At 38.7% G+C, this 27987-nt stretch overlaps 1 protein-coding gene across 4 annotated transcripts in view; it reads right to left on the reverse strand.

Annotated features, from left to right (window-relative positions):
- The window catches only part of lbx1a (ladybird homeobox 1a), a 60298-nt gene that overhangs the window by 13272 nt on the left and 19039 nt on the right, over window positions 1-27987 (reverse strand). For 3 of the 4 annotated variants that reach the window (XM_066680081.1, XM_066680079.1, XM_066680078.1), the window contains one exon: window positions 4865-4983. The gene's annotated coding sequence lies outside the window, so the exon portion shown is untranslated. Of the gene's footprint in view, window positions 1-4864; window positions 4984-18820; window positions 18987-27987 lie in introns of all 4 variants that reach the window. The other variant, XM_066680080.1, reaches the window with a different exon arrangement.

The following is a 27987-nucleotide window of genomic DNA, read 5'->3' on the forward strand; positions in this document are numbered from 1 at the left end:
GGAGTCAACAATTTCAAAAAGAAACAACAAATCAAGCTATGTCAAATTAAAAATTTTATTAAAACTACTAAATTGATCAAAATGTATCTGTTGGTGCTTATGGGATTAATAAATGCCCTCCTCTGCCTCCAAAGTATTTTCAGAAATCTCTCCCTGTTTGGTCAGAAGCATACCATGATTGGTTTATGAGCTGTTAATGATTCTAAATCCCAAAAGCAGGTTAGCTCCTAGATCTACATTCAGACAGCATAAAGCCGCAAACATGCTTAATTTTCTAGCATCAAAAATCAGTACAGCACAGGTTCATTCCATTGTAGTAATAAATCACTTACTGAGATAATGAAAATATTAAGCATGCAACAATTTTGATGAATAACATTTATGTTCAGTGAGTACTGAAATTGAAAACCATATATATTCCCTTTTGTCTCTTCCTAGGATTTCTAATTTGTAGTCTATTCGAGAAGCTGCCAAATGATCAAACTTAGTCAAATGTGGGCGAGGTTGATGTATACATACATGTACATTCAGGTGCTAAACAACCGTGTATAATATTACAGGATTTCTGTATAAACAATACATATTCAACACAGTAGATTGAATTTTACTGAACTACACTGAACCTTCCCAGTAAACATTTAGCCGTTGATTCAACGTTGAAATAACGTAATGATTGCCGTCTAATCAACGTTCTCTTAAGGTTGAAAATGAAAATTGAAAAGATGTCCAAACACAGATACTGAAAAGACGACTATTAGACGTATTTTGGACGTCCACTGATGTTATTAATTGGTCCCGAAATAAATTACTTGTATAAAACGCATTTTGGACGTCCACTAACGTTATCGATTAGTCACCACTTAACTAACTTATTAAGATGGATTTTGGACGTCCATTGACGTTTAAAATATGTCCTCGATGACTACTTTTAGACATATTTTGAACGTCCAGGGACGTTCCTTGTTTACTGGGTTAATCTCAGCTCTAATCAAGGACAAATGATGAGGCAGACTAATGCCCCTTGTAGGGACTTTTTTTGTGAATGAGTGAGCATAAGAGTGAGTGAGTGTGAGAGTGAGCCATTTCCATGGAAAATATTGGCATTAATTCACAAAATATGCATATTCAATTTCATAATCACATTGGATATCTTGATGCTCCCTCTTATGAAATGAAATCAGAAAGATGACGGCGATAGCAGTCACATTTGGCTGCATCTGGCTATCAGAGCTAATTTGGGTGTACAGATAACACTCCTACAAGCAAATCCAGTGAGTGTGACTGCTGCTGTGTTAACGAATGCCTGCTGACAAAGAGGACAGAAATATTCCTCCCCGACTGCGCATCCTTTCTTACCAAATGAACATGTCATGCTTCACCTGCTTTACCGAGAGCATTCCCAAAAGTGAGCTAACGCATAAATAACAAAACACTACAATGGGAAGTTTTATACAACAACATTCGCAGAGCCTTCTCTGTACCATTAGAACGCAACCTGTGGCCCCCAACCTTTTAAGTGATACGCTTCACCTATGTAAGAATGCACAAATATATAATGTGTCTGTTCTGCAGAGTTTGAAGCACCACATACACATAGTCACAAAGCGCTCTGAGCTCCAAGGAATCAGGGTAGATTTGCAGTCATAGGAACAGTTTTGGCTATCAATCATAGGTGAGGAGGTGGGTACAGAAAAAAATGTGAGAGGGAGAGAGAAAAAGAGAGAGAGAGTGAGAGAGAAAAAACCATCGCTCACCTGTTATAATTAGCCCTGGCCTTTTCAGAGGATTAATTAACGCAAGATTTTTCACTTGCCTGATTAGACCACATGGGAAGGCTACTAGCAGTGAAAGAACTGTAGCTGAAGATAGAGCAAAAGTAAAGGACACAACAGGGGGACGTCTAATAGCAGCTCGCTCTTTGTTTCCTGTATAATATCTCCATTTTCCCTCTTGTGATCTTTCTCTCTTGACCACAGTGACTCCAGTTTCAGGCCTTACATATATCTGGCTCAGATGGGATTGCTCTATCTACCTAAGATTTATGGAGTGACCGCTTTGTGTCAATGACTGTTTGCTCATCGTTTTCTCTTTTCCTGCTCTGGCTTTCTCTTTCTGAGCTGTGATTGGCCCTGTTCGCCAGATGCTTCACAGTGTAAGACACAGAAGACACACTAAGCAATAAGACAAAGAGAACAGAAGAGCAAGAGGGAGAAAAAAGAGAGTGAGGGTTAAGATGGCTGATGAATGTTTTTACCTGAGTGGCTAAAAGAGGAAAGGAGGACGGGTGGACCTTGGATAGGCGTGAGGGGATAGCTGGAGTTATGATTGATGGTGAGGAGCTGGGTGTGTCTGGATCAATGCTGAGCGCTCTGTAGTGTGGAACAGGTGAGAGGAAGATAAGAATGGGGGATGGTCTCTGGTCTAGACTATTAAAAAATAAAGCGTGGCAAAAAAGGGTTTTTTTGTATATATATATATATATATATATATATATATATATATATATATATATATATATATATATATATATAACAGACCCAGAAAAGAGAGAGACCAGTGAAAACCAGAAAACAGAACAGCACAAATGGCTCATATATTTAAACACAATAGGCAATACTGAGTTCAGTAGAGATTATTGTGGAAATGTCCATATATTGTAGGATAAGTTGATAATGTAATTATTGTAACAGACCTACTGAGAGCACTCTAAAGATTATATTCAGATGCCCAAATGATTAGCAGTCCATTTAGGGAAACTCTGTGTACTATCTACAGCATTAACATTAATATTAGCTTTTGGAAAAGCTCTTGGTTTTAGGTTACATGTGTTTATGCACAATTTATTAACTGAGGTATAAAGATTTTAAATTGTGTTTGGTTTTCTTTTAGGTACAGATTTTCCTCTGCATGACTCTCCACTAAATTGTCTGTGTTCCAGACTTTCTCATCTAAACAGAACAGCAGGCATCAAGGGATTGTCTCCATAACAATTTTATATTTTTTTAAACCTTTCTGGGAGGTGGTTTGAGAGGCGTCTAAGACGTCTGGTTCGTATCACCTCCACTGCAAATAATGGTGTGTACAGACTTAGTTCAGGTTCAAGTTTAGTGCTATTACCACAAACCCTGGATCAATTGCTGTAAGTTTGTTTCGTTACAGTTAGTGTGAACTCTCGTCTTCAAACTCTGCTGTGGACCAAATGAACAGAATGACCCACAGGAGGAACAGTCTGTTTCTAAACGAACTCTGGTTTGGTTGTTTCAAGTGTGAACACAATACGAACCCTAAGCATCTAAATTAACCAAACAAAGGACGTAATGTCTTAAGATGTAACAATCATCGCCCTTGGAGGGAACAGAGCAAGTTAAAACAAATAACTAAGTGAGCACAAACTTCCTAATGTCTTCTCTCTGTAGCAGACCTTCTCTGGTTCCTGCAGTGGAGGATATCTGGTTCTCCTTTGTCTACATTTTATCACCTCTTGCTGTGTTTCAATTTGGTAAAAACTACCTCCAGGTAAACACACAATCCCAGTATGTGCATTAAGGCCAGCTGAAGACTCTCACAACTGGCTTACAAAATAAAAGTAATATGCGCATCATTTATCATTTTTTTACTTGCTTTGGTTCGATTGTAAATGTGTCAGTGTGAACTGGAACCAAACCAGGACTAGAATGTAACAATGTATCATTTTCTTATTTGGTCTTGACCAAGGCAACAGAACTACAAGTCTGATCACACCCTAAGTCTCAGTTTGTATGGGCTTATTTCATACCAAACTAAACAGAATAACTTTGTTTCTATCTAAAGCGTTTATGTATTAATGCATGGTGAAATTGCCTTTAGCGTTATGATAGACTTGGAGCTATATGTAACAGGTTATAGCATTCATTTGCTTTTAAGTGGCATTTAGCAGAATGCTAGTTTATACCTCACCCACACACTGCTAAGTAGCATATCTAAACTCCAACATTTAATTCACTGGGATGAGCTGGACATTGCCGGAAACCTATAAATCTGTCCAACTTGGAAGAGCTGCTACAACTCTTTAAAAAAAATTATTCAGGCATTGCTTATATGGCATTGCTATCTCTTTTGATAGACTTTCTGTTACCACAGTATTTGCCATTACAAGACACATGGATGCTCCTTAAAAACACACTAAAATATAGACTTGCATTGGAGTTAATTTTTTCCTCACCAATTGCAGCCACTTGAGCATGGCTAATTCTGTTGCCCTTTCCTCACCTTCTCTCTCACAGCCACACTGCAGATAACTCCCATAGCTTGGGTGCTGGGGTTAACTTGATATATTCATTAGCAGTGAGTGATGCCCCTAGATGGGTCCAGCAGCTGTGCGACTCTTTGTGCTTGCTGTGGGGAGTGAGAGGAGTCTGATTGAGAGGCTGCAGTAATCTCTCACTGACAGACACTCGTCCAGCCGTTCGCTCCCTCTCTCATCTGCTTTCAGACATCAGAGTGGAGAGGTGCTGAATAAAGCAGTTATCCATGGGCCTGTTCCAGCATCAGTGTCACAGCACACATAAATACATACACACACATACCCACACATCCCACACACACTAATGTCCTCACATTCAACTTTTAATTATCTAACCAGTGAGAGAGAGCAGAAGATTGTGAAAAATGTGAAAAACTGCAACAGAGAGGGAAAAGCTGCAGTGAAGTTGCTGAAATCCAGGGAGGAAGTGGAAGACGACAGTGTAAAGTGAAAGAACACAGAGAGAGAGGATTTGGAAGACGTACGACTCAGTGGCCTGCCACATACAGCAGATGTTGCTGCCTATTGAGCTGTTAATTTAACGGGAGTTTATTGAATAGTAATTAGGAGGAGCTCACTTACCATCATAGAGAGAACCTGTACGCTGCAAGCAAAACTCATCTTTCTGTTTTCCTCCTCCCCTGATTCTCCATCTCTCTTTTACCGTCTGCTCATCTCTTCTCTAATCCTCTAACATCCACCTGTACCAGACACAAGGACAAATGAACATTTTCTCAGTTTGCCCATTAACTCCAAAAATAAATCTCTGTTAAAACACATTTATATGCCTGCTTTCTCAACTTTGGTAGAATTATTGATTCAAAATGTTGCTCAAAATATTTTGGTCTCCCTGTAATAACAAAGGTTATTATTTCCTAATGTTATGGAGCCTTTCTTTAATGTACAGGTTGTCAAGGTGAGGGGGTGTTGAGGAAAATCAATGTTTAATCAGCAGCGAGTTGTTTGCCTGTGCGGCACAGGGCGCAGAAAAATACATCCTGAATCAAGGTGGATTTGGTGCTATAATTGTCTCAGCGTGTGCGATCAGTCAACATCTACAACACTGTGTTACGATATGCCAGACTCGATTAGATCACAGCACACAGCAAAGCCTGAGAGCCTGCCATAACGCTAACGTCTTCTAAAGGTTCTCTCTAGGGCATCACAGCACTTCTTGGGAACCAAAAAAAAAAGAGCAGCACTTGTGTATTTCCACTTAAGAGGAGCTTGTTAGGGGGCCGATGCTGTGTTTTCGCAAACACTGCTGCCATTCTCTTCCATCAGTGAGAGAATGGACTGCCTGTGGGTGTTTTCTGCTCCGGCACCTGGTCTCTCTAGTCAGGCTAATATGGACACTGCCAGCTTCATGTGCTGAAATACACACAAACATATGCTGCCTTTGTGATGGAGATGAGCAGCGGGCCTCTCCTTTCACTGCGTGGCCAATGGGGCACCCCCATGGTGGAGCGCAGGTCAAGTGGGAGCTATTGTGATTGGTGGGCTCCAAGGGGAGGTCTTGAGGATGTGTGAATTAGGCTCATCAGTGTGAGGTCGCGTGTGTCTGAAAGAGTGTGCTTGACCCCTCGTGTGTCTCCCACCCCTGACAGCTTCATCAAGGTCTAGGCGTATGAATAAAAAACCTCAACAGTCATGAATTTTAATACCCCCAAGGGCCAAAGGAGCATTCTCTTAGGTTAACAAAACTAAACCCAATGAACTGTTTGTGTCATTTGTCAAGCACCCATGTCATTTCCAGCCATATCCACTGGCAATTAACTCTGGCCTAGAAGAATAATGTTTATTTTCCAGTGTGAGGTATTGTTATAGGAAAACTAACTGATGTATAATGTACATACTGCTAAGCAATACACTTTAAGCAGAATATTTGCTCCATAGAATATCTGATGTACTATAAGCAGCTGTGAATATTAAGAAGTTCTGTAAAGGTTGCTTTCATGTTCATACAGCTCTAACAAATATACATCTATTTTGGATGTAAGTCACTGAAACTATTTATGCATGAAAATACATGAGAACTTTTATCATGATTTTACCACACACAAATACTTTTCAAAATTGTAATATTTCTGTTAAATTTGACATGCAAAGCTTTTTTCCCCTTATAAATTCAGTACATGTATAAACCAAGTAAGTTTTCCCATCACAGCAAATGTAGAAAAAAGAAACAGAATAGCTACACAAGACTCACAACTCCTGAGGAGGCCATTACAGCCAGAGCATTGATTTTAAATAAAACACTGAACGTCTGCTACTACTTGGAGCACATTTCAAAATGTCACATTTCTGGCCTGTCAAGCCACCACTGGCTTAGAGCTGTTTAGCCTGCACCACACTGCAAAGCCCAGATCACTGCTTTAATATCGCATCACTCTCCCATTGATTTCATGTTAGTTGGCCAGTCCACCTCTTTTTCTTGAATCAATTTGAAAAATAAAAGAAAACCCGAGGCAAACAGAACCATAGGAGGTTGTAACCTTTGATCCTCGTATAATTGAAAGAAAAGGTCAATGTGTACTGGCAAAAATCATACGTTTGCGTTTCCATTAAATTATATCATCATTGCTTATTGTCAAAGATCATCAGTGTAAAGCAATGAGAGGATATTTATAAAACACGGGAAGTGTCAATAAACAGCTAGCGCTTGATGTCTATAACTATGTACCCCTTCAACGTAAAAAATGCTTTTCTGAGCATATTCTGTAGATCATACCCAAGGTTTAAATAAGAATTATTTATACACACACTGACACCACACACACACATATATATATATATATATATATATATATATATATATATATATATATATATATATATATATATATATTTTATATCTTTCCAAACAAAGCAAATTTAATCTGCATATTACTGCCCCCTTGTGTATGGTTAGAGAGGTGTGGGCTTATTGGATATGATTAAAGTATACTTCATCTATTTAAAATGCATGTTTACAAAAAGTAACTTACAAAGCAAATGACATCATCATATTCATCTCACAAATTTCCAGTATAGACATAGGAGGTATCCAAGTGAACTGATGGTTTAACATTAAGATTAAGCTGCTCAATTAGCCCAAATAATCATGTATGCATCTGAGTGCTTGATAAATGGAGTTCAGCTGAAAAGTGACATTGAGCTGATGCAGTTAAATGTCAGTTGAGTGTTAAGTGTCTTTTAGCTGCAAGAGCCCTTTCCTCTGTATCACCAGGGAGCTGAAAAAAAGTGCCCTGGCCTCTTCCTTTCACACCTGAACTGCTTGTAATGAATCACTGGCCAACACAATATCCACTCCCCTGAAAGAGGGAGAGAGGCCCCTGAGCTTTAAAGCAGCATCCATCTGCACATAAGTCTCCTCCTGCCACCTCAACTGCAGCGAGTAAAACAAATGCAGCGGGTCATCACTGCCAGTCGTGCTTTAAGGGCTCAACGAGAAACGACTCTGCGCTCCCTTCCTCCCGCTACCCAGTGGGCATAACGCAATTTCAATCCCTCTGTTCTGCCCTCTTTAACTCTCTCTGGCTTGCTCTCTCTCTCTGCCACTCCATTTCTTCTCTCTCTCTCTCTCTCTCTCTCTCTCTCTCTCTGTGGCTCTCTCACTCACTGCAGTGGAGCCCAAGCAAGAAATCACTCCCATTCAGCCAAGGACACAAACTCACATCACACACAAGCACACACACACCCAGGCACGCTCTCAATATAAATATCTCCAACGCTCTGGATAGCTCTGAGATTTATTCTGCTGCCAAGCCAGCAGAAAATTGACTTGTTTCATGGAGGCAGGCTATTGACACACTACCGTTGGGAGAGTTAGAGAGAGAGAGAGAGAGAGAGAGAGAGAGAGAGAGAGAGAGACCAAACCAAGACCAGCTCTCCTCCATTACAGGATAATGTAATCAGCAGTGTGGGAAATGGCTATGAGTAAAATGGTACAGCTGACATTTATATAAGAGGATATTGATGACATAAGCTGAGGAGGCAGGCATCCTCCCCTCTGCTCCTGTGGATTGATAAAGAAGCTCATTTAGCCAGTATATCATTCTTTCCCCAGAAGAGCAGAGGGAAACTGCTGGGCCCCAAGCGAGGCATGATGGCGGGGGTAGACAGGGATAGACAGCAGATAAATAGGCTCGGATCCCAGCCTAACCTTTTCAGGCAATGCATGCAGGCTGAGAAAAAGAACGAAAAAAAAAAAGACGCAGAGTCTCTCTCCTAGTGCTCTGAGGCGACGGATTACACGGGTGATGTACAACGAGGGACTTTGATACTCTCTAATCCTGATAGCTTTTAGCTTGAGTATTACAAAAAACCATGGCGTGAAGGAGAGAAATATAAAAGATCTCAGGGAGGCTCTTGCTCTCTTTTCTCTAGCTCAGTCTGAGTGAGGAGGTAGGAGCCCAGGGAAAGGGAGAAAGATGGTGAGGTGAGCATGAATTTCTGCTTGTATCAGCACTTGCAAAGGCAAGAGGAGGGAAGAGAGGGAATATAATTTAGTCTGGGCACAGCTCAAGGCCCATGTCAACCCTAAACAAGCATCCTGGATGATCATTTGTGAGGCAGAACGCTCATCCCATCTAATTACGCGCACTGGGTCTGCAGAGAATCACAACAGTCAACGTCAGATGTTTTAAAAGCTTAATACTAAAGGTATTAAAGTATATTAGCAGACCGGCAACCCTATGGACAAAGCACTTTAAAGTATCACTCTTTACAGACTTTTACTGGTGTTGCATTTGAGACTTCTCTCTACTCACTGGATCACATGATTCTTCGGTAAGCTTGAAGTCGTGTTCAATAGCAGGCCATGAAAAATTCCAGGGGAGCTCCACAGTATGTGGTCTTAGAACTAAACCATGTCAAACTTATAGCCAGAGAACCAACTCTACTTACTGACGCGACTTACCGAGTTTCTGACATCCCCCAACTGACTGGATACAGCTGGACACCTCTCACCTGCATATCAGCTCTAAAGTCTTGCTGACAGTAATAAAGAGGTGAGAACATGAAAATACACACACTTGAGAATATATACAGTACCCATCAAAAGTTTGGACACATCTCCTTATTAGTCATTGGTGGAATAGGGTTATTCACTGTATAGAACTCTGTATCAGCCCCTACCTCTGCACAACCCAAGTTACGGTCTCAAATACATTAAGAAAGCCACAGTTGTTCACTGAATACCATTCCAGGCGACGGCCTCAAGAAGCTGACTGAGAAAACGGCAAGAGTGTCAAAGCAAAAAAATACTTTGACGAATCTAAAGTATAAAACATATTCTCGTTTGTTTACCACTTTATTGTTAAATAAATATTCCCATATGTGTTCCTTCATAGATTTAATGTCTTCTATATTTATTTACAAAATATTGTAGAAAATAATAAAAAACAAAAAACAAAACAAAGAATAACCATTGAATGAGGTGATGTCCAAACTTTTGACTGGTACTGTACATTCAAAATATGTGGAAAATGGCCCAAAACAAAGCAAACCCTCCCTGAGTGGGGGTGTCCAAACTTTTGATGGGTACTGTATTTTATATGTCTTTATATGTATATAACATCTTTACATTTTTACATCTCCTACTATATAAAGGATTTAATATGCATAACAATAAAAATACAATCAAATGTACTGTATTTAATAATAATAATAATAATAAATATTGTTATTTGAGTAAAATTAAAAAATGAATATATTCATTATTAATTCTCTTGTGGCTTATTTAACTGACAAACGCATTTTAAATATAAAAAAAACCCCACAGAAACGAGACTCAAAATATTTGGAACATACGCATATTTCCCACTGTGTTATATCACTTAATCACACTATTTAAATATATGGGAACTGCGAATAGATGTTATCTGAGTTTGCAAATGGAATTTCACCCAGTCTATTTTGACATTTTGTCCTTTGATATAAGACTTCAGCTGCCCAAAAGTCCATGGCTGCTGTGGTCTTATTCTTTCTTTTTAGGATGCACCACACATGGCAGATCAGGACTGCAGGGAGGTCAGTCAAACATATGCACACTGAACACACCTTATGTTCTTTAAGTATTCTGAGATGAGATTATACATAGAAACATGCTTCATAGAATTGATGTATTTTGCTTTCTACTTGTGTAATACCATTTTAGGTTGCATGAAATGGCAGATGATGATTTAAGTGATTCTAATGTACTTCTGAGCCAATGAGGCTATATTACTGCAGCATGGCATTTCCTCATGCAGTGCTGTCTGAGGGCTCAAAGGTAATGCACATTCAATAGCGTTTTCCAGCCTTGCCCTACACAAGTTAATATTTCTTCTCATCTCCTGAATCTTTTGATATTATCATGCATGTATTATTCTTCACAGTCTTGCTTGAAAGAATAATAGTCATGCATGTATTATTCTTTACTGTTTTTTTGAGCTGTTGTGTTTGTTAGTTTCATCCCTTGAGAATGTATGTGAAAATCATACTGAACTGTTGTATATGTAAATGATGTAACTTCAATATTATATAAACATCACATTTTTATTTTGCCCCATTCCAACCGTCTTGTGTTGTTTTTTTTCTTTTCCATTTCTAAATTTGTTGGTCAATGAATGCATTGTCAATCTTTGTACTTTCTTTGTACTTTAGACAGTTAAATAAATATTAAATTAATAATAATAACAATGACAACAAATAAAACAACAACAATAATATAAATAATAATAATAAGGATAATAATAAATAAAAGTAACAACACTTAATATTTAACACATATTTTAAACTATGAAAATGTAATATAATTATTTTTAATACATATGTATGCTTCATAAATGTATTTGTTGACTTTGAAATATTAGTATTATTATGATGAATAATCTGCTGACTTCTAACAAGTTTAATGATCATACCCTTTTTTAGGAGTGATATTTTTAAGTATTATGTAGGTTTTCATTATATTTATAGGCATAAAATAATACAGAAATACACATTATGTAACAGTATTAATTCATTCTTTCATTCCTTGAGCGCAAGGCAGGAACATATCCTGCAATAAGTACCAGTCCATCAAAGAAAAAGGATTAAAACAAACAAACAAACAAACAAACAAACAAATAAATAAATAAAAATGCTTTTTTAAAACATATTACATGGTCATGCTGATGATTACTTGCTTATATTGAAATATTTAAGATAGCATTGCAGATTTATTGTCACCTTATAAGACATAATAAGAATGACATTATAAGAAAATTAATTTTTGTCTTACCTTTTTTAAGGTAAAAACAACACTTTTAGTAGCGTAGTGCATTCTCTCATTCTCTGAAAATATCAGTAATGTGACGCCCTTAAAGGTTGGAGGAAATATATATATATATATATATATAAGCATGTTGAAAGAAACAAGGTCCACAGGTTTTCAGTGAGGTTGGGATATTTATAGTTATTAAGTGAATTTTAGTATTTTATTTGGAGATATCCGTGAATTAATTAATTAATATTTGGAGATATGCTATTGAATCTATGTCCTGGAGGATCCAGCTGTGATTTAGCCTTGGTAAAGCAGAAATTATCTAAAAAATTATGACATATTCCCATTGGACATGGAAGAAAAACATCACGTCATAACAATTCCATCACAACACTTCACAATGAAGATTATGCTGGGAGTTATTTTGTTTGTTTGTTTGCAAACCTTTTTCTAAGCATGCATGCTCAACTGCTTTTCCATGGCCTGTTGCTCATTATTTATATTTTTTAAATGACTAATCGACATTAATATTTATCAATGAGCTTGGCTATCAATTCTGTCTTCTAACCGTAGTATACCAGTGAGTGAGATGTTTAATCTTGTAAAATATAAAGAGAAACATATGTCAATTCAATTTTATTCCTAAGGAATGGTTTGCCTTGTACATTTACAGGAGGACTTGTATCAAGGCCTCTGCAAAGAGTTTCAAAATGAAGCTCCACCTCCTACATTTCCTGAGATGCATATTATATAGCACTGTATTAGTGATAAAAAGCTCAGTTTTTATGGTTGGGGCAGGATCAAATGTTACTTTAAGTAGCCAACTGCCAGCCTTTATTCCTCCAGGACGGAAGGCCTGCAGTGCACCTTTCAAATGACCTCAGGTTTCCTTGAGAGTGGCCGGTGCGTGGTCAGAGCACAGCTACAGAAGCTTGACCTTTTGCTGTTTTCATTGTAACTCAATCAGAGCCCCAGGTCTGACATCCAAACCCAGTGAAGGGCGCAACACAATCCCAGCACACCTCTAACAGGCGTGACTGCACCCTGCTCATACCCACCGCCGATCCCCACACACAGATAACTCAGATTTATTACAATACCCTTTTTCCTCTGTTTGTCTATAGAATTTCCACGCTGCCAGTGGCTGATGTTTTACGTTATGGTAATTAATCAAAAACTGGCCTTAGTACTCTGTTTCCCTCCAAATTTAAGAGTTCTCACTTTATACCACTATAAATAAGAAAACAATATCCTTTAAACTACTGCCAAATTCCTCACTATTCTTCTCACTCTGAAAATAGTTCGCAAGCTGTTGCGACAATAAAACCAGCACAATATCTTTGGTCGTTGTAGCTATAAACGTAGACTATATTTAAAGCCATTAGTATCCACCCTTCTTGCCCCACCCCAAAAACAACACTTCTCTTCACTGAACTCACCAACAAGCCAGCAGAACTCTTCTTCAACAAAATGTTCGTCTTTAGACCTCTGCATTTGAGAGTCTTTAAACTGTCATGTTTCTATGGGGAAAACTAATGTGTCTCTTTTTCCAAAGCCTTTAGCTTGAAGTCAATAAAACAACATCCTTCCTTACTGAATTACATTTGTTGCACAAAATCATCCATGTTATGATCTGTACTCAAACACTTTGAATGAGTGAGAGAACAGTTGTTGTGCTTCAGTCATATTTCATCCAGTTTCTGTCATCAGCATTTTCTCTGGCTCTAATCATTCTTTCATTTTCTTCCACTTTGCTCTACTTTATGATGAGAACACATGGATCACAGTTCCTGTTTTGAGGTCAAAACCCTTCAAATGTACTAATGAAAGAGATCACTCATCAAAACCTAACTGTGAACCTAGCTGTTGCCTGGATCATTGCACTGAGAAATGGCAATACTCAGAAACTGACCCGTCTAATTCTTTTGGATAAACGATAAACACAAAGATAATACAAAAGGTGTCAGACTTAACAGGGATTGTGTTCAAGCCAACACTCTCCGTGTTTCTCCATGTTGGATCAGCTGCCGGAGCAAGGCCTAAGGCTTAGTCCTTGACTGGTAAAGCCGGTCCAGGCCGTGGGGGGCTCTGACCTCTCCGCTAGCTCTGGGGCTCGGATACACAGCAAGGTTGACGGCCTACACCAGATCAAACACGCAGATGGGCTGAGAGAGAAAACAGAACTGCCACAGTCTAGACTGAGTCACTGAAACAGATATCTGCCTCTCTGTTTGTCTAAATGGCAATCACAACTTATGTGATTTGGTTCACCTGACCCCTATTAACCTCTGGACACAGTTTTAGACAACTCTGGGTCCAAAAGAGTTTCACTAAACCAAGCTTAATGCTACATGGCTAAATGTCAAGACTAGCAAACTAACTTAGATTACCAAACGTGCCAGTTTCATGCTATGCAAACAAACAAATACACATTGAAATCAATTAAACCTAAAAATTCAATTATTGATTTTTATTGATTGTAGTCACAGTTAACAGCAGTAATAATAGAAGTGGGGTATAATTTTATCATAATTATTTACCCCAGAGCTCACTGAAACATGAAGAACTTCAATGAAACGTGATACAACCTTTTCCATAGAAAAGAAAAAAAAATTTTTACCTCATGTTTAGGCATTTATTGAAATCGAATCATATTTTTTATTATTAAATAAATAACTTAAAACCCTTGATTTAGAAAGTCGTTTACAATGCAACTAAGTAATTATAAAATAACATTTTAAAAGTACAGCAAATTCAAAGTAATAACCCGTGACATATTTTACTGAGTCTTTCTAGACTCTGTATTTATTTAATGTATTGCTTGTCACTTGCATGCTGGAATGCCCAAGACTATTTAAAATATATTCTTCACCATGTCAAATGTTATCATATGACAGCTCTCGCATTTAGCCTTTGAATTGATCAGCCTAATACTGTCACGTAACAATTGCTAAGGATACCCACGCAAGCTGCTGATCATCACACGAAGGCCATAAGGAGTTTTCCTTACATTTGTGACACACAACAGGTGCTGGATTTGACGTCAATCCAAAGATCGGCTGATGCTGAGGCTATGCATAACGGTAGTAGAAACAAGAGGTTAACCACACGCAACATACATTCCCATAGCTTCCTATAAACCTCTGAACAGAAACCAATTCACTTATACATCACAGAGGCCGCAAATTTCTCTGAAATACTGCTGCATTATTCTTCACAATGACAATATGGCCCAGAACATAGGACAGGATCTCAAGACAAAATACTTCCACTTTACACAAACATAAATATGTCTGTTCAAGCTTTTCATATGTTAATATGTCTTCTATAAGTCATGTCACATATAATCATGAGGTCATCACCCCTTAGGCGACAATAGCTACCATCTCATTTGTCTCTCTATAAATCGATGTTTATGAAATGGATACTGTAAGCCTTGCATGGGCCTGTGAGGAAGCCAAATGTGCAAACATTTTTCTACCCAGAAATCCTGTCAGTCACTTTTATGAGCAGGCCTAGTCAGAGTGAGAGAGGATTAGTGAGGGTCAGAGGGCGCCAAAGCAGGATTCCAGCACCGGTGTTGTGGCCTGGACACTTGTTAGGAGCACAGCCTCTGCATGTGGAGCAAACGGGAGAAGGCCACGGAAACATGAAGGAGAAATAGCATGTAAGAATGTAAGTCCTCTATGCTATGTTCCTCAAACAGATACACCACATGAGGGAATAACATCAAAAGCAGTAGTGGCAAAGATTTTTTTATTATGCTATGTTAAGGATTGATAAAATACCATGACACTCTCCAAATATTTCACTACATCACTACCTCAGTACAAACATTTCTAAGTGCAACTATATATACTAAAAGAACATCTTAGGGGCTGACGCATCAAGCTGACAGTCGGCCTTCAGGCGCCATTAGGTCGTCAGTGATCTGGCTGTCAGCCCGAGTGAATTAGCGCACAAGGAGAGAAATAAAAGTGAACAAAGCAAGTAAATATCACTCTCAAGAGAGCACAATGAGAGCAGCTGGACTTTTTGACACCAGTGCAAGCAAAGTTTATCCCATCACAAGGTGGCATTTCAACCATTCTTACTTTTCAAATGACCAGAGTTTTAAACAAGATCTTGAATATCCAATTGCCAGAGATAACATATTTAATATTATTAAGAATAAAATTATGAAGTGTTCTAATAACAAATAATTGTTAACCTAGGTGTGGGTAACATTGTTGGGCAATTGTATTGCATTAAATTATATTACAATAGGCTTTTCTGATCATATAATTGAAATCATTAATTAGTCACTGTATACTGTATTACAGAGAGAACATTGCTGTCTTAGATTTAGAAAAGTGCAGTGTGTAAAACAAATGTTAAAAATAAAAATTACTTTATAATATATGTTTAAATGTTGCAATGCTTCTGTTATTCATTCATTCATTATCTGTAACCGCTTATCCAGTTCAGGGTTGCAGTGGGTCCAGAGCCTACCTGGAATAATTGGGCGCAAGGTGGGAATACACCCTGGAGGGGGCACCAGTCCTTCACAGGGCAACACACACTCACACCTACGGACACTTCTGAGTCACCAATCCACCTACCAACGTGTGTTTTTGGACTGTGGGAGGAACCCGGAGCACCCGGAGGAAACCCACACTGACACGGGGAGAACACACCAACTCCTCACAGACAGTCACCCGGAGCAGGACTCAAACCCACAACCTCCAGGTCCCTGGAGCTGTGTGACTGCAACACTACCTGCTGCGCCACCATGCCTATCATCAAGGAACGACAGACTTTCATAATGTACTGGAGTAAAAAAAGAGATTTGATTTGGTATAGATACCATATTATAACCAGTGGTAAATAAAGTAAACAAACCATGTATTGAGTAAAAATACAGATACTCTATGTAAAATATTACTCTGGTTGTAGTCCTACTTGGTAGTCCTACTTAGTCCTGGTTGTAGATCTCTACTTGAGTAAAATGTATTATGGCTCTAATCTCCTATTACCATTTTTTTAACAAGAATAACACTTAATACATTGTAGGCGAAAAGATTAGTCTCCTTCTTGGTTCCCCAGTCTTTGTGCTGCCCCTCCAAACCAACAGAGGTCGCTCTCTCCTGAGTATTAAGCTCAATTTATGCTCCTGTGTTGAACCTGTGCTGTAGGCAGTGCGGCCTGATGTGCACCTCTCCAGAAATGTAACTTGTCGTGTCTACGCAGACCACATTGTCTTTGTTTGGTTGGACAAACATTGTTCAAAATTCCAGAAATATTAACTCTTAAATATTAAGACTAAATATTAAAAAAGAAATGTTTGAAATTCAGCCTTAGTGGTTTGACGGTGTAGTTGCAGATCGACGCAGATGCCAACGCACAAGTATAAACTTTCACAATGGCATAGGACGCTTGTGCATAACATAGTTTTTTTACTCAAACACTTCGTAAGATTTGGGGGATTTGTTCTGCTCCTGGGGCTCCCCCAGTGCAATTAACTTTTACAGCACTGTACTGTAATTGGTCGGGAGGAGGAGGAAAAGTGTGGTTTCCTGCCCTCCTCCAAAAGTTTCATAGTGCAGTTTCTGCAGTGCTGAGCCGAGAGTAGCAACAACAGAGGCTCTATTACAGGTCAGTGAAGCATCACATTGATTTTGAGCTGTAATTTTAAGGTAAAGATATTACATAGTGTTCCTTTAAAAGTCTCTGTTTTGTCTGCATAGTTGCAAAGAATAGTTTCTGCAATTCTGAGACATCTGTCTCTTAAACAGGCTACGGTTTTGATTTTCTGACTTTCTGCCTAATACTTGATTTTGTCTTTTAGACATGTACTGTACTGATTTCTGGGTTTTGGAATATTTCTTCTCGTTTTGACCTTGCTTCACGTATTTTGTTTAACAAATCTCCACCAGACTCTCAGCCTCAGTGAATGATTTGTGACATAGTAAACCGTATGAATGAGCAGTAGTTACTGATGACTCAAATAATAAACAGTACAAATAATTTTGTTAATTCACAACAGTTCTAAGAACTGAAATTTCAGTTGATAAAAACAAAGCATGCCTTTGGTGTTATTGGTTTAAGGCGGAGAAACATTTTCAATTGTTTTACGCGGAGACTGTGTTCGTTCGACTCCTAGTAACAGTGCCGCTGTGCGGACCAGTGAGATTTGTTCAGACACGTTACGGTTTTATTCACACATAAACCAAAAGGTTTCATAATGTACTGGAGTAAAAAGAAAGGTATTTAACTTTGAAATGTAGAGAAGTAAAAGTAAAAAGTCGCCAAAATGGAAATACTTCAGTAAAGTACAGATACACAAAAAATATATGAACGAATTAAATTTACTTCATTACTGTCCTCAACTGCTTACAATTATACTAACCCCAGCAGTGTCATTAAGAGATTATTGGAATATGTTAGCGCCAAGCTAATAACAGCTACTATCAATTTCACAAATGGGTATAGTTTAAACACAGATGTGTAGAACATATTCAAACAACATATTTATTACTATTTTTTTTAATAGTGACTTCTTCGTTAATTTTTTTAAATGTAGCTCTGAATATTACTTGTGGAGGCTGTAATACTTTAACTTTCTACAGCTTATCAAGGTAAATTTTCCTACTTTATGGCACACTCATTGAGGCCACTGATCTCAAGGGAACAGCACTGTCCACTCTGAAGCATCTAAGCATAAAGTTGCCTTGACAGTCGATACCTCTGATGAGTTGGAGGGGCATCAGTGATACAGAACTAATCATCTAATCGCAGTGGCTAACCTGACTAAGGCTTATGAGGATGAATGCAACGCAGTCCTCATAGCATTATTCCAAAATTTTGATTTAAGCCTTCCCAGAAGAAAAGGTAAAAACTAACTCCCAGTGAACACCACTGACTTCATTAGAAACATAGAATGTGGGTGTCTCCAAACTTGTGGCCTTTAATTAAGTTTTCTATCACATTTGATCTGAATGCAGGGCAAATTCAAGAAACAGGACATGACTGTGCGTTGCTGGGAAATTGACAGTGAATGAATACTGTTCAATCTGTTTTAAGATAAGATAAGATTTATTCACTTTATTGATCCAGAGGGAAATTGCAATGTTATTGATCCAGAGGGAAAATGAACATAGTTCCAGAAAGAACTATGTACACAGTATATAATAATATTACTTAATAATATACATAATCATATCACTTCTTTTTTTCACGTTATACCAAAGGGAATCTTACACACAATTGTACCTCATAGTCAGAAACAAGGCTTAAAATAGTTAACTCACTATTTAGTTGGTATGTAAGCACAAGACAACAGGTAGCGTTGCAATCACACAACTCCAGGGTCATGGGGTTCTGGATTGAAGACCCAGCTCTGGTCATTGTCTGTTAGGAGTTTGGTGTGTTCTCCCAGTGTTTGTGTGGGCTTCCTACAGGTGCTCTGGTTTTCTCCTACAATCCAAACAACAACAACAACAACAGCAACAACAATAAAAACAAAAACACACAGGAAAGTGGGCAGGCTATTCAAAATTGTCCATAGGTGTGACTGACTGTGTGATGCCCTGTGATTGACTGGGGCACCCTCCAGGGTGTGTTCCTACCTTGCACCCAGTGTCTGCGGGTAGTCTATGGACCCACTGTGACCCTGGATAAGCGGTTACAGACAATGAATGAATGTAAGCACAAATATGGGTAAACCCAACACTCAGAACTATATGTACACCCAGTGGATCCACTTTACTCTTTGTAAGGATGGACAAAGGAATCTCAACTGATTCAAGCCCCAGATCAGTGACCACATGGGTGACAGAACACATAAAGTCTTTGTGTAGGCATTTGAACAGCTCACTGCTGTTATTGCAGGCTCACATAGAACAACATTGGCAGCAAATGTAGTGAATTATTGCCCTTCCTCTGTTTGCCAAGCACTTTGCCATGGATGCATATCCTCGGGCACTCTGAGCGCTCTCCCTCTCTCTCTCTGGCACTCGTAAAACTCAAATTTATAATATTATTCTACCTCCTTAGCATATTTATGAGAGAACCTGGTGGGGATTTTTCTTGCTTCTTTATGACAAGATTCAGAGGAAAGGAGCTTGGGCTCACCGCCTCAAACCAGAGATCAGCCTTTCGCTGTAGCAAAGCTATCTCTGCCACTCTCCATTCATTAGCCTTGACTTAGCAGCAGGTTTTTCTGCCACTTCACACTGCCGTCAACACTTAGGCTCAAAGTCCGCATTAACTATTCAGATGAGGCTGACACGTGGCCGCTCAACTCCGTACCCCGAGCCATGTCATTATCCCGTCTCTGTGCTGCCCATCGCCTCCACTCTAATAAAGACCGTTGTGAATTATTCAGGCCTAGTTAGGCCCAGATCTCAGCCTGACGTAAAACGCACATCATGAAGTCCATCCATCTCTGCGCTGAATAATGGCCGCCACAAGCCTCTCCACCCCCAGAGTCCTTAATCACACGGCCAGTTCTATCACAGCACCCAGCAAAAAAAAAAAGAAAAGAAAGAAAAACACTGCAGCTGGGCCCTGACAGAACAAAGGAATCTCTGGGACAAAAGACGTGCTTCTTGCTATTTTCCTCTTCTCTCCTCTTGATGCAGAAAAACTTGACTCTGCTATGAAACACCACTGGCAGTAAAGCTTCACAACCTGTCATTTCTTAATGAAAACAATGATTGCTGAGATGGATGCTATTTTCTTGAAGGCTGACTGTAAAGACGTACTCCCTCGAAGCCTCTTTATTATTAAAACTCATTTTTGTCTGCACATTTTCAAGAAGCATTTTATAACCAGGCCACCTCTGTCTATCCATCTTATTCTAATTCATTTGAAACACAATAAAATGAGATATACTCTACATCCAAGCTTCATAAATCACATTAAATGCCTCTGCAGCTAGAATAAAAGTGAGGAAAGTTCAGCTGAAGGTGCCATATAAGCTAGCTAAATCACATTTCCTACTTTCAGCTGTGCTTTCACTCTCTTTTCTTCAAACCATACATTCATATGAGCTAAATATCCCTTCACTAATTTCTTCTAAATGTTTGGATTAAATATTTCATGCAAAACTAGCAAAGCCATCGTAAAGGGTTATAAATGCAGAGAAAGAGCCGTTCGGAAGGAGCATGGCAACTCACGTCTTTTGTCAGAGAGCTTTGGGGCTTTACAGTCATTACGAGGCTAATTAACAGGCACAATTATTTTGGAGGGAAAGCTCATCAAAGAAATGATGGTGAGATGGAAGCTAACACAACTGTTTTCTAAATCAATGAATATGTCATTAACATCTAGTAAATTAAGTAATCTCCTTCTATCACCCCCACCCGAAGGAAGAAAAAAAACAAAAAAACAAACAAATAATAAAAAAAAAAAAACAGTGGCAAAAGCTAAAATAGGACACATCAGAGCACACATCAGCTCGGATGAACCTGTCACAATCCAAGATAATGGGAATATTATGATGTGGTGTGCTATGTCTTTAGTAAATGTTTGGTTCTGTGCCAGACTGGCAGATTTAACTACACTTGGCAATGCTGTGAATGCAGCAGAGATGGCGAAAGAATCAAATACACCTATGGGAAACACACCTGAGCCTAGTGTGCATGTAAACATTTCCACATGAGCGCCTTTCGGTCCCAAATCCACAGAGATGGCGCTTGCGACTTGCCCTTTGTTCCAACTGAGCTCTTAATTAATTAGCTTTGATAGAAGGTCTAATTGAATATTGGTACGGATGTCTCCCGACTGCTTTACAGTGAGTGCATCAACACCATGTTCAGAGACAAAAGCAAAGAGCAAACAAGCTTGATCTGTCACAGCAATCTGCATTTAGTAGACAATGTTATGCACACAAATTTGACAGTAATTTTGAGACACAATTGTGCAGTCGGGTAAACAACCAGATGAATAAATGTGTGGGTGTGTGTGCAAATGAAAGTCTTCATTGTGGCCCTGGGAGACTACGCACATCCGCTTTGCTCCAGCAGGTGTGAGCTGCTGGCCTCAGCGTTTTCTTCCAACCGAGACTTACTTTCTGGGGGAAAATCCTTCAAAGCCCCTGCATCACATTGCACCATACACACAGATTTTCAACCCCCCCCCCCCCCCCTTCTCAAGAACAGCTTTTTTGAGTTGAATCAAACACATTCTCTTGCCTCACACGAACAGACCACACAAGTATTCGTCAGAGCAACCGGAACAGCGAATTTACCCCAGAATAAAGTGGCAGATTTCAACCAGCTGTTCAGAAGCTACCAAACACTATATTTGTTCTGCTCTCGTGTGTACTTAATCCCAAAATTTGCTCATAAAAATGATACAGCACACATGCTACACTTGGAAAAGCACAACTGCATAATGTCCATACAGCACAGGAGTAAAAACTTGTAACACTTATTTGTAAAGTAACCATTTAAAAAAGACTGTTTTTATATTACACAAACAGACCAATAGAAACTACTTTACAGTAGGCCACATTAAAGATAAAATTTAAATTTTTAATAAAGCCATAAATTTGAGAAGGAAAATGTTTCACAATTCTTCTGTCCACTACTCAGATGTCCTAACAGCTGGACAACCCACACACACACATATACACTTATGCTCATTAGCTATTAGTTGCATAAAATCTATAGAGAATGCAGAATCAGGGGTAAACAGATGACATAAGTGCTGACTATGTTCCCAAGGATGTAGAATAGTGCAGTGTTCTCCACAAAGAGCCACACTGCCGCTCCTAATTACACCACTCAAGAATTATCTGATGGGTTTCATTTAAAGTGCGACTTAGATGTTGTTAGCTCCAGGTGCACGGGCTTCTTTAGCTCAGCCTGATGTGATACACAGTAGCCTAGCTCCAATGTCTCTGTAAAATTAAAATAAATGAAAACATACTGTATACAGTACGTTCACGTAACAGTGGTGTGGGCAGAAAGGCAGATATATTCCAAAATGCTATTTAAAAAAAATATATAGCAAGCTTGTATAGCAAACACTAAAAATATTAAACTCAGAAATCACTGCCAGTGGCACACTTTCCTTTCATAATAATCTGAAACTATATATTTATCCTAAAAATGTCCATGGCCACAGGCTTATTTGCCCACCATAATTTTTTAGATTTAATACCACACCAATACTGGGTGTAAAAATGATAATAATAATAATAATAATAATAATAATAATAATAATAAGAAGAAGAAGAAGAAGAAGAAGAAGAAGAAGAAACCCTAGATTCTGACTCTAAAATAAAATAAAATAAATATCACAGTCTCATCTGTAACCTAAAAAGCCACAGTAACATTATAAGCAGTCACGACCCTAGAATGTGCATGTGATTACTTCATATATTTTAACAATTCCTTCCCTGCACTCAGTAAAATTAACTCTTTAGGAGGTTATTGCAATCTGAGATCCAGGAAACTACAAATATTTCTTCTACTCCTATGCATATCATATCATATAATTACAATGTGCATATTATTCATTATAACTTTGAAGTTCAGGTTCAAGAGGCTTTTATTGTCATTCCAGCTTTATAAAAGTACACAGCCACACGAGAAAACATTCCTCCATGACCATGGTGCAGCACATGCAAACATGACAATGCAATCCTTACAGTTCCTCAAATCCTGCATCTACTATCTTCCACTTTCAGGGTCGCAACTCCAGCCCTGAATGACGGCTTAAACCCTGCATTTCCATGTTACACAGTCAGTACAAAACAGCAAGCATGACCACACCTCATATGAAACTCAAGCTACAAAATTGTGTGCAGGTGATTTTGATTACATTCAGTTGCTAACCTTCCACATTGTTATCCACACTTTCCGCCAGCCAGTGTCCATACACATAGCTTTAATTCACACTCATGAAACACACACCCTCTAAAGGGAGAGAATCCTGGAAAGTTATCCTTCATCTTTGACCCTGTTTTTAAAAAAAAAGGACATCACAGTAATAATTTCATCTTTGTCCAGTTTGATAGTAATAAGCAAGAATTGCTATAAGACATTGTTTGACAGGATCTGGCTGTGATACTCAAGCAGCCATTACCTCCTCTATTCTCTCAGGTAATGAGCCATCAACAGCTTATGATTTACCTTTCCATACCTGTCTCCTTCTGTGTCCTTGCCCTTTCCTCTGTTCAAAACAGTGTGTTTAAGACAAAAACAAAACATTTTTTAGCTTTGATATAAAAGCTGCTCTGTCCCTGTGGAATAGTGTTGATTTGGGGGTTCAGGGGAGTATCTCTTTAAAAGGAGCCATTGCCTCTTTACTAGCAGCTCTCTCCACACAGCCCACTGCTCAGAGAAGCTCTTACTTGGCACAGTTGTTTCAGCTGATTAGGGCAAAATGTGTGGGACTAGTGTCACACTGTGTACTGTTTTGTCTCTATCTGTATAATTGTTTAATGCAATAAACATATTGTTTAATTCCACATCATACACTCCAGTATAAGCAAGTAAATAATACATTGTATAAAGTATAAAAAAGAAGCATCCACCAAAGGCTCGGTTTTTGTAAGCAAACATGTTTCATGGCTCACAACAGTTTAAGCCAAACTTTGTGAAAACACTTTCAACCAGTTCCAAAAGAACTGCAAAGAATTTTGGTCTTTCATCATGTACGGTACATAATATTGTTAAAAGATTCTAAGAGACATCCAAGTCCAAGAATGGCAAAGCCACTGTTGAAGTTTGAGCCCTCAGTCGGTATTGCATCATACAACTGTGATAAATACAGCCACATGGATTTGGAAAGTATTGCCAAAAAATATATATATATATATATATATATATATATATATATATATATATATATATATATATATATATATATATATATATATACACACACACACACACACACACCATTTGCAACTTCCTAAAAACAGTGCTTAACTGTTAACAGTGTAACGGTCTATGGTCCAGATCTCTCTCCCCTGGCATGTCATGAAGACTCAAAATCAGACAACGGTAACCGCAAACTGTTGAGCAGCTGACATCTTATATCAGGCAAGAATGTGTGAAATTCCACTTCCAAATCTTCTACGTTAATATCTTTAATTCCCAAATAATTAAAAACTACTTAAAAAGCAATTAAAAGGAAAGGTAAGGTAAAGGTGTAAACGTATTTTTTGTTTGTTTTTTGTTTGTTTTTGTTTTTTTTTATTGTTTTTCAATTCTAAACTGATTTATATATAAGAACTTTATAAAACAATTGTAATTTTTAGCTTCTTTAAATTCTTTTTAGGAAGAATTTAAATTTATCCATGTACTAAACTTAACACACCATGTGGGTTGTAGTTGACATTTGACAAAATAATTACATACACAATCATCCATCCACTTTTAATGCAAGACAAAAAATAACCTTTTTTTGTCACAATACATGTTTAAAAGATAAATAATAAAAGTTGTATAATTTGTAATATTCAATAAACAATATTTGTTGATAACTTGAAAAAGCAGTAAGATTAAACCAGACGGTACAGTGCTTACATTTGTAGTTTAAATATCCTGTTACAAATGTAAAAGTTTGTTTATTCAGAAAATACCTTTGAGATAATGGACCGTAAAAACAACCATATTTTTCAGGACACTCTTAATGCATTGTTGGCCAAATAAAAAATGTTTTTTTTTGGGTCTGGCCCTCTAGACACTGGTGTGAGGGTAATGTAACCTGTTACCTAAAAGGACTTTGACACCCTTGCTGTAGATGACATTTGAACTTATTTACATAACACATACAGCCATTAATCTATTATTTAAACAACTCCCCCAAATCTAATATGATATGAAGTATAAATATATTATAAATACAGAATTCATTTCAAATTTAAAAATGGCAACATTTTAAAGTGTCTATGATTATTTATTCATTCACTGCTTGTAACCACTTATCCAGTTCAGGGTCGCGGTGGGTCCAGAGCCTACCCGGAATCACTGGGAACACACCCTGGAGGGGGCGCCAGTTCTTCACAAGGAGACACATTCACTCACACCCATGGACACTTTTGAGTCGCCAATCCACCTACCAATGTGTGCTTTTGGACCGTGGGAGGAAACTGGAGCACCCAGAGGAAACCCCACGTAGACACAGGGAGAACACACCTCACAGACAGTCACCCGGGACTAGAACCCACAAGCCCAGGATCCTAGAGCTATGTGACTGCGGCAATACCTGCAGCGCCACCGTGCTAGCATTTAATTTATGCTAAAATTATTTAAAATATATAAAAAAAAAAAAAAAACACTCATACTGCCCAGATCAATACTAATTTAAAGGTTTCACTGCTTGCTTGAGCCTTCTGCACAATACCATTTATATATTCACCTATATTTGTTTATTTTTATTGGACTTAAGTAAACAAATTTGACTTCACTTGATTTGACACTCTAATTCCCTCATACACAGACAAAAACAAGGGAACATACACTGCCACTCTTTTTTAAAGTCAATAAAATCATTATTATGATGCTCTGCATAAATATGATCACTCTTGGCTCTAATTCAATAAGCTCATGCCTGTGGCTTTGGATGATGTCCATGTCTATGTGTAAGGCTGCAGGCTCAGCTTCGGCAGAGTTCCATGCAGCAGACAAAGTATCAGGCGGACTGTCAGGCCTCTTCCTCTTTTTCTGCTCTGAACTAAAAGTGAACTCGGCTTTGCTATATATAAATACAGCTTTGCCGCCAATCAGTGGCGTGGCTGCAGGGCATCATCTCGCTGCGCTGACTTCCCCATTACGATAATGCGAATCTCTCACTCAGCCACATAATACTGGCAAGCGTGGATAAAATACTGTCTCCCCTCCGCTCTGGCTCGTTCTTGCCACACACAATGAGGGAGAGCCTGTGCATACTAATGAACGTGTGCCATAGAGCTGAGGTTAGCACCGCAGTGCACTGGAGGAAACTGTAGGGGGCACATATCTGGCAGTATAAACTTGATATAGGTTTATACACGGCTTCTACAGGGTGTGGCTGAACATAAATATCTCTCATCTAACCCGTCCTATGACACTAAGTGAAAGTGACCAAGATATGACATGGCAGCATCCTACTATTTTGAGTTTCCCTTTTAAGGGCCTCATCATAACATTATGTTAACTGTAAATGCGCCCATAAACAAGGAATATTGATCACAAAAAACCCCCCCATCTAATGCACTCACATGTTGCTCTTTATTAAGTACTGACTTCAATGTGTGCCAACATTGAAGTCAGAATATACATCATTCCACATTCTTTTGTGCAACACATAAAGAGAGAGTGTTAGGTCCCTGTTATCACATTCACATGCCCTCAGTGGGGACACATGCACAAACACACACACACACACAGAGCTGCAGAGTGGGTGGAGGTGTGTGACTTGTGAACCATGAACAGAAAACATGAAAAGAGTGTTTGGATACGGACACTGTTTGCCATTTCTAATTTGTAGGCAGGGGACGAGTATGGGGCGATCACAGCGTGATTCATATTAAAAGTCAATTGGCCTTCAAATTCCTCGGGTCCCCCAAAGTCACTACTGGTGAGAAGGAAATGAGTCTTAATGGAGTGGCAGTGCCACAATAAAATATCTGAAATTGAATCTGACCACAAAACCCAATGGTCCAGGGACAGGACCTGAGCGACTGACCATTACAGATATGAGATTCTTTCTGTTCATAAGTTTTTTTGTTATCGGTTATTTGATTATGGACGTCCCTGCACTCTGGAGGTGCCCTTTTTTTGTGTCCGGCTCCTTCCCTCTGCCTGAATATCGGAGCACTTAGTAATCGGTTTCGGCCCCACTTTTAATTTCTCGCATGTCTGCCTGCGCTCAGAGAGCTGGGGTAACTGGGTAGACGATATAAGGCAAAAGGCCATAAAATCCTCCCGCTGTGTGTGATATATTAAGTTTAACCTCGTGGTAATTACCAAAAACTATTTAAACCCAACTTTTCCACTTAGGGTGCTTTTCCAGTAATACTGACACAGGACGCCTGCACTTTAACTGCTATTAACTGCAGGAATCAAGAACTCTTGGAGGTTCATAAAAAGTGGAAGGGTTTGCTGATAAGGTGAAACCTCCACTTTTAATGTGCTCTTGCTCTGTATCAGATAAGCTGATTCCTGTTAACACAGGTCACGAGTTCACACATTTCCACCAAAACAAATATGGTGAAGTGAAGAGCAATGGTCAATAATGGAATCACACTGAGTCCAGCAGAGCAATGCTCCTTCTCCTGCCATTGTCCTGAAAGGTCAGGCCTGGCATGTGTGTTCTGGCCAGCGAAAATGATCACAATGTCCACGCAGACACGTGCACACATTGCCCTCTTCAGGCCTGGCTGTGTAAGATGACCCTGCTCATCCATCATCCCGGCTGGAGGAAATCCAAACAGCTCAATATCATGTTTAACTAATCAGACAAGAGAATCTATTTA

The sequence above is a fragment of the Hoplias malabaricus genome, chromosome 8 (genome assembly GCF_029633855.1).
Source record: "Hoplias malabaricus isolate fHopMal1 chromosome 8, fHopMal1.hap1, whole genome shotgun sequence".
NCBI lineage: Eukaryota > Metazoa > Chordata > Actinopteri > Characiformes > Erythrinidae > Hoplias > Hoplias malabaricus.